This window comes from Cicer arietinum, chromosome 7, assembly GCF_000331145.2.
Source record: "Cicer arietinum cultivar CDC Frontier isolate Library 1 chromosome 7, Cicar.CDCFrontier_v2.0, whole genome shotgun sequence".
Taxonomy (NCBI): domain Eukaryota; kingdom Viridiplantae; phylum Streptophyta; class Magnoliopsida; order Fabales; family Fabaceae; genus Cicer; species Cicer arietinum.
Window position 1 is genome coordinate 28,916,819 of NC_021166.2, and position 6,755 is coordinate 28,923,573.

The following is a 6,755-nucleotide window of genomic DNA, read 5'->3' on the forward strand; positions in this document are numbered from 1 at the left end:
CAAAATAACATTAAATTCAAATGAAAATAATTAAAAAAAATACCTTTACATACCTATTTTTGATTTACATCCCTACAAACACAATTTCATTTTAAAATAGTCCTTGAGTTGTTACTTTCGTTACAAAAACTAGCGGTTGACAAACTCCACTAAGTATAATTAAATAATTATATTTATTAAATTATATTAACCAAAATAAAATTAAAATTTTTTAAAATTTAAAATAACTTTTTTTTTTTATAAATTGAACCCTAAACCTCTAATATACTTAAAATGTATCAGTTTCCCTTTAAGAAAACCTAAATCAAGAATGGCTTCGTTGTTTCTCATGGTTGTTCTTCGTTGTCCTTAAACATTGAAAGTATGTAAAGGTATTTTTTTTTTTTGAATTATTTTCATTTGGATTTTTGGTTTCGTATGGTGGTGAGTTCCTATGATTGTGTCCTAACATTGTTGAAATTTGAAGGGAAATAGATTTAGTTGTGTGAGGGAAAATAAGGATTATTAGGTTGACGAAGAAGATGATGAAATTTACTTTTTAGGTTTGTCGAGTTGAATACGATTAAAATAACAAATACAAATAATTATAAAAATTATTGCATTTTATCAGAGACGTTAAGAACAAAAAATAAAATTTTTGAATATTGCAGGGATAAAATTCAAATTTTTATTTTAAGGGACTAAAACTTAAAAATGTTATATTTATATGGATCAAATATGTTTCCCTTTGTTAATTAACGTTTTTGTAACGTCCACTTAACGTTAAGTACCAAAAATAATTTTTTTTGATATTACAGAGATGTAAACAAAATAAAATTACGAGGACCAAAATTAAAAATATTATATTTATAGGGACCACAAATATATTTAAACCTTTTTTTTAATCAATTTAAAACACCGGTGCCAATCCTTACTATATTTTTCTCTTCATCAATAATTAATATCAAGTATAAAAAATCTATTTATTCTTTATGCTATATATAAAAGGATTTTGTTTATTAGAATTAATAATGGTCAAATAAAATTAAAATTGGTAATAAGTTTAGTCTTTTATTTTTGTACATTTTCAAGTAAAATGTGTTTAACTAATAGTATAATAAATATTGCCATTAATATCTGTCTCGTGTATTTTTCATTTATCGTGAGAAATATCTGTCTCGTATTTTTTTTAATATTTATTAATGATTAATATTTATATCGTATTTTTTAATATTTATCTTGTATTTTTTAATATTTATCATTAAGAGATATTTGTCCCGTACTTTTTTTAATATTTATTAATGACTAATATATATTTGTGATAAATATTTATCTGATATCTTTTTATGAATCACTGAAAAATATTTATCTCGTAATTTATTTTATATTTATCACTAACAAATATTTATTCCTTATTTTTTATATGCATGAGTTATACATGTTATCCCGCGTTTTTTAATATTTATCATGATAAATATTTGTCTCGTATTTTTTGTATGAGTGTGGAATATTTGTTTTGTGAATTTTTATATTTATCAATGATAAATTTTTGCCGTGATATTATTTATGCATAAGTTATAATTCTTTATCTCACATTTTTTTAATATTTATCTATAAAAAATATTTATTTCATGTATTTTGTATATTTATAATTGACGGTTGAGTTTGCCACATTTTTTTTATAATTGTCTGGTGGTAAAGCCGAATTTGACCAAAGTTCACGTTTTTAATGTCGGTGGCAATGGTGTGTGTGTACAATGTAAAAGATTGGTTATATTCTAGTTGAAGCAAAGTTACATATTGGGTTAAAAGTCAATTTTCATTTGTCATTGATCATTTCATTATGACATTATATTATCTAAGTATATTTAGATTCTTTAAAATGAATAAAATGTAAATTGAAAAAATCTTATGTTGTTATTTTAACAAACTCATAATTAAATACGATGTACTTTCAATATCTATTTTTAATTTATTGTTGATTGATTGAGATTATTCATTCTAGTTTATTAGGAGTCTATCTTTTTTAAGCACATCAACTATTCACTACACGAAAAATGGTATTTTACAGCGCTTTTTCAAAAAAAAAAAAGTGTTGTAGAATCCAGCGCTGTAAAATGATACAACAGCGCTCTTTAAAATAAAAAAGCGCTGTAAATCACTTCTAAAAACATGCTGCTTGTTGTACTAGTTTTACAGCGCTTTTTATAAAAAGCGTTGTAATAGGTGCGTTCCTTTATTTCAGTTAGATATCTTTCTGGGATTATATCAACAATCTCCTTAATGAATCGCAATATATAAGATCCACAGTCTATGTTGTTAGTTTGACGAGGGCACTATAAAATAAAACATATAAGTCAATAAATATTTGTGCATTGATTGTTAATGAAATTTTAAAGGCATATATTTCAAACCTTTATTGGAATCCATGTGATTTATTTGACTTTTGCTTCGACACTGTAACACCCATTTGAGCTCGGAAAACTTGTAAAGCACTATCAAATAAATGTGATTATTAGTATTAACAAACACATTATATATATATATATATATGTAAGAAATAAATGAATAAATGAATACAATACCTGAAGAGTGCGAAGAAATACGTAGGGTTCGTAGGGTTACGATTTTGTTTAAGAAGGAACCGCGAGAATGCGCAGAAATACGAACGATTCATAGGACAGAGTAGGGTTCGCAATGAAAAGAGTACGTAATAATGTTCGTAGGGATAGTAACAAATATGGAGATGGTTTGCAATGGAGATGGTTAACAATATGGATCGTAGGGACAGTAGGGTTCGCAATGAGAAGGACACTGAAGCGTAGTGAAATTTATGTAATGAAGAGGAAAATGAAGGGTTTAATGTTATATATAAAATCCTATTACAGCGTTCTTTAAAAAAAAATAAGGAGGTCTTTTACAGCGCTCTTTAAAAAAGCGTTGTAAAAGACCACCTTATTTTATTTTTTAAAAGCCTATTACAGCGCTTTTTTAAAAAGCGCTGTAAAAGACCACCTTATTTTATTTTTTGAAAGCCTATTACAACGCTTTTTTTAAGAGCGCTGTAAAAGGCCTCCTTATTTTATTTTTTAAAAGCCTATTACAGCGCTTGCTTAAAGAGCGCTGTAAAAGGCCTCCTTATTTTATTTTTTTAAAGCCTATTACAACGCTTTTTTAAAGAGCGTTGTAAAAGACCTCCTTATTTTATTTTTTTAAAGCCTATTACAGCGCTTTTTTAAAGAGCGCTGTAAAAGATCTCCTTATTTTATTTTTTAAAAGCCTATTACAACGCTTTTTTAGAAGCCTTTTAAAGCGCTTGTTCAAAAGTGCTGTAAAAGACCTCCTTATTTTATTTTTTAAAAGTCTTTTACAACGCTTTTCCAAAAAGCCCTTTAATAGGTCCTTTAATTATGTGAAAGCGCAAGTCTTTTACAGCGCTTGTCAAAAAAGCGCTGTTGTATTCTCTGTTATTTTTAAAATATCATACAACAACGCTTGTATTTAATAAGCGCTATAAAATGTCATTTTTGGCGTAGTGATTGTTATGGGAGAAGAAGAGGGCAAGCAGAGAGAGAAGAAGAAGAAAAAAAAAGGAGGCAATAGTTGGTGAGAAAAAGAGATAGAGTTGAAAAATGGAGAAATTTGAAAACTCAGGATTTTGTCCACAAAACTTTGGCACAGATACAATTACCCTCGATTTAGATGAGTTGTCAGAAAACTAAATAAGGGTAGTGATGGTTTTTCCATAAATTATAAAGCTAACAAATGTAACATAAACAAGTACTAAATTGAATTAAATTTAAAATATGAAGTTAAAAATTTTAAACTTAAATATGCAATTAGTCACTACAAAATACAAAAACAATTTTATTTATTTAAGTCCCAACAAAATGCAAGCATTTTCATTTTAGTCTCAAATACTTAACACTATTAGTTTTTAACATTTAAATAATTAACGACTTTAAAATTAAATATGCAATTAATCTCTATCAAAAATCAAGAAATTTGATTTTAGACGCTTCAAACAAAAAATAAAATCAGTTTAAGTCTCTACAAAATGTAAGAAATTTGATTTTACTTCCCACATAATAAAAAAATTGTTTTAGTCATACAAGAAATTTGACCTAAATAATAATAATAATAATAATAATAATAATAATAATAATAATAATAATAATAATAATTCATTTTTGTCTCATTTACTATGTTTGTAAATAAGGCTTAAAGATATGATTGGTCCTTTTAAGTATGTATTTTTTGGGTTTAGTCCTGCATGTTTGTTTATTTGATTATTGTCCTAGTAAATATTTTTGTTTTTTGGTAGTTGCTCTTTTGTTTTAATCCCTTCAAAATTGGTCTCTACAATTCCTTATATCTCTAATAATTGAGGGACTAAAATCAAATATTATATATATATATATATATTGTAGTGATTCATTTTAATAAAAATTAATTTTAGAGGGACTAAAACCAAAGAGCAAGGACCGAAAACAAACAAAAATATATTTACAGAGACAAAAATCAAACAAAAAACTTACGGGGAATAAAACAAAGGTTAATTTTTATTTAGATCAAGATATAAAAAAGGTTAATTTTGATTAATTACGAACATTTATCATGTATATGGATTATATGTTTCAATTGCTTCCTAAGTGTCTCATTTTCAAACAAACAACGTGAAAAAAATTATGGTTAGTGAATTGTAATTGTTTTCACTTTTATGCTGGTGATATTAAAAAAACACTAATTTTAAGTAATCCTTTATTGACAAAAATTTATCCGTGCATGGTTTTTATAATACATTTGTAATTAATATATTAATATTATTTTCATTTTTATTTAGAAAATATAAAATAATATTAAATTTAACTAATTGATTAGTGACAAACATTTGTTTTGTGTATGAATTGTACACTCCAACAATTTCTTTAGCGACTCATTTTTCAGAAAACGTAAATAAATTGAAGTGTGAAAAAATTATTGTTGTATTATAATTGTTCTTATTTTTTATGTTGACGATATTAATAAAACACTAATTTTAACTAATTCTTTATTGGAAATTTTTTGTCTTCATATATAATTTTTAGGCTTAATTGCACTTTTGGTCCGCCTATTTTAGGTGAATCGCAAAAGTAGTCCTCTAATTTTGTTTGTCCCCAGTTTTGGCCCCCAAACAAAATTTGAATCCAAATCATGATGAGTTGTCATTTTTTTAATGACGTGTCAAAAAAGGGTGACATGGCAGACTCCTATGTGCATTAAAGTTATTATTATATTATTTCAAATTAAAAAATTCAATTTATATTTTTAAAAACTATTATTATATTGTTCCAAATTTTAAAATAATTGTCAAAATTAAGTTAAAAAAACAACACCTAAAATCATGAACCCTAAACAGAAGCAAAATCAAAATGAAATGAAATCGTGAACCCTAAGCAGCGTGAACCAGCGTGAACCCTAAATCAAAAATCAGCCTCAATTCAACAGAAGTAGTTCGTGAACCCTTTTCATCAATATCGACCACTTCCCTTTTATTCATTGTCATCATCTGATTTCATCTTCTTCTTCATTGTTGTTCATCTTCCCTTTTCATCTCGGTTCTTCTTCTTCTTCATCATTTTCATCGGTTTCAGTCGTGTTCATCCTTTGTTCTTCCGTTGTTTCTTTTTCTTCATCTGTTTCATTTCTTTTTCCTTTGTTCCTTGTGTTTTTTGGGGAAAAAAATGTCTTCTCATTCGTATTAGAAGGAGAGAATGTTTGTTTGGACTTGAATCTCCTTTGTGTACTTCTTGGACGACTGAAAATCCAGGTCGAAGGTTTCATGGTTGTGGATTTTATAAGGTAAACTATTTGTCAAAATTCTGGAATTTATTTTTTGCTGTATTATTTGGAGATTATAAATTTTTTTTGTTATGCTGTTTCAGTTACAGGGTACTTCTTGTTTTGTCGTTATGTTGTTTCAGTTATAGGGTAAAAAATCTTGCAATTTTTTTGATTGGTTTGATGAGCCAATGACAGAACGAGCAAAAGAAGTTATTATGTCTTTGATGAAAAGGATTGATGAATTCAAGAAGAAAGAAAATGTGACGAAAAATTATAATGATGAACTGAAGTTTAAGTTGAAACTAATGAGGGGTTTTCTGGCACTTTCATGGCTCTTGATTATTGTTATTTTGGTTATTGTAATGTTGAAGTAACTAAAATGATTGGATTTAGGGTGTTTTGTAATGATGTAATTTAGGGTGTTTATGGTTTAAATTGTAATGCAATTGTGTCATATAATCACACTTGTAAGGTTGTTATTATGAAATGAAATTGGTATTATTGTAATTCAATTGTCTATTTTTACATGTTTATAATTCAATTTGGTATCATTGTATAAATGCAATTTGGTCAATCAATTTTTCAATAGTTTGAAATAATCAGAATAATCAGGTCAAAATAATCAAAATAATTAGAACAATTTTCCAATTTTTAGACCTAAATTTGATATCATTGTATTAATGCAATTTGGTCAAACAATTTTCCAATAGTTTGAAATAATCAGAATAATCTGGTTAAAATAATCAGAATAATCTGGTCAAAATAATCAGAATAATCAAAACAAATTTCCAATTTCTGGACCTAAATTTGGTATCATTGTATTAATGCAATCTGGTCAAAATAATCAGAATTTAGAATTTAGGTAATAATCAGTACATCATTCCATCATTACATACTACTGCATTACATAATAATCATTCCATCAAAACTTATGTCCAAAAAGAGGTCATACT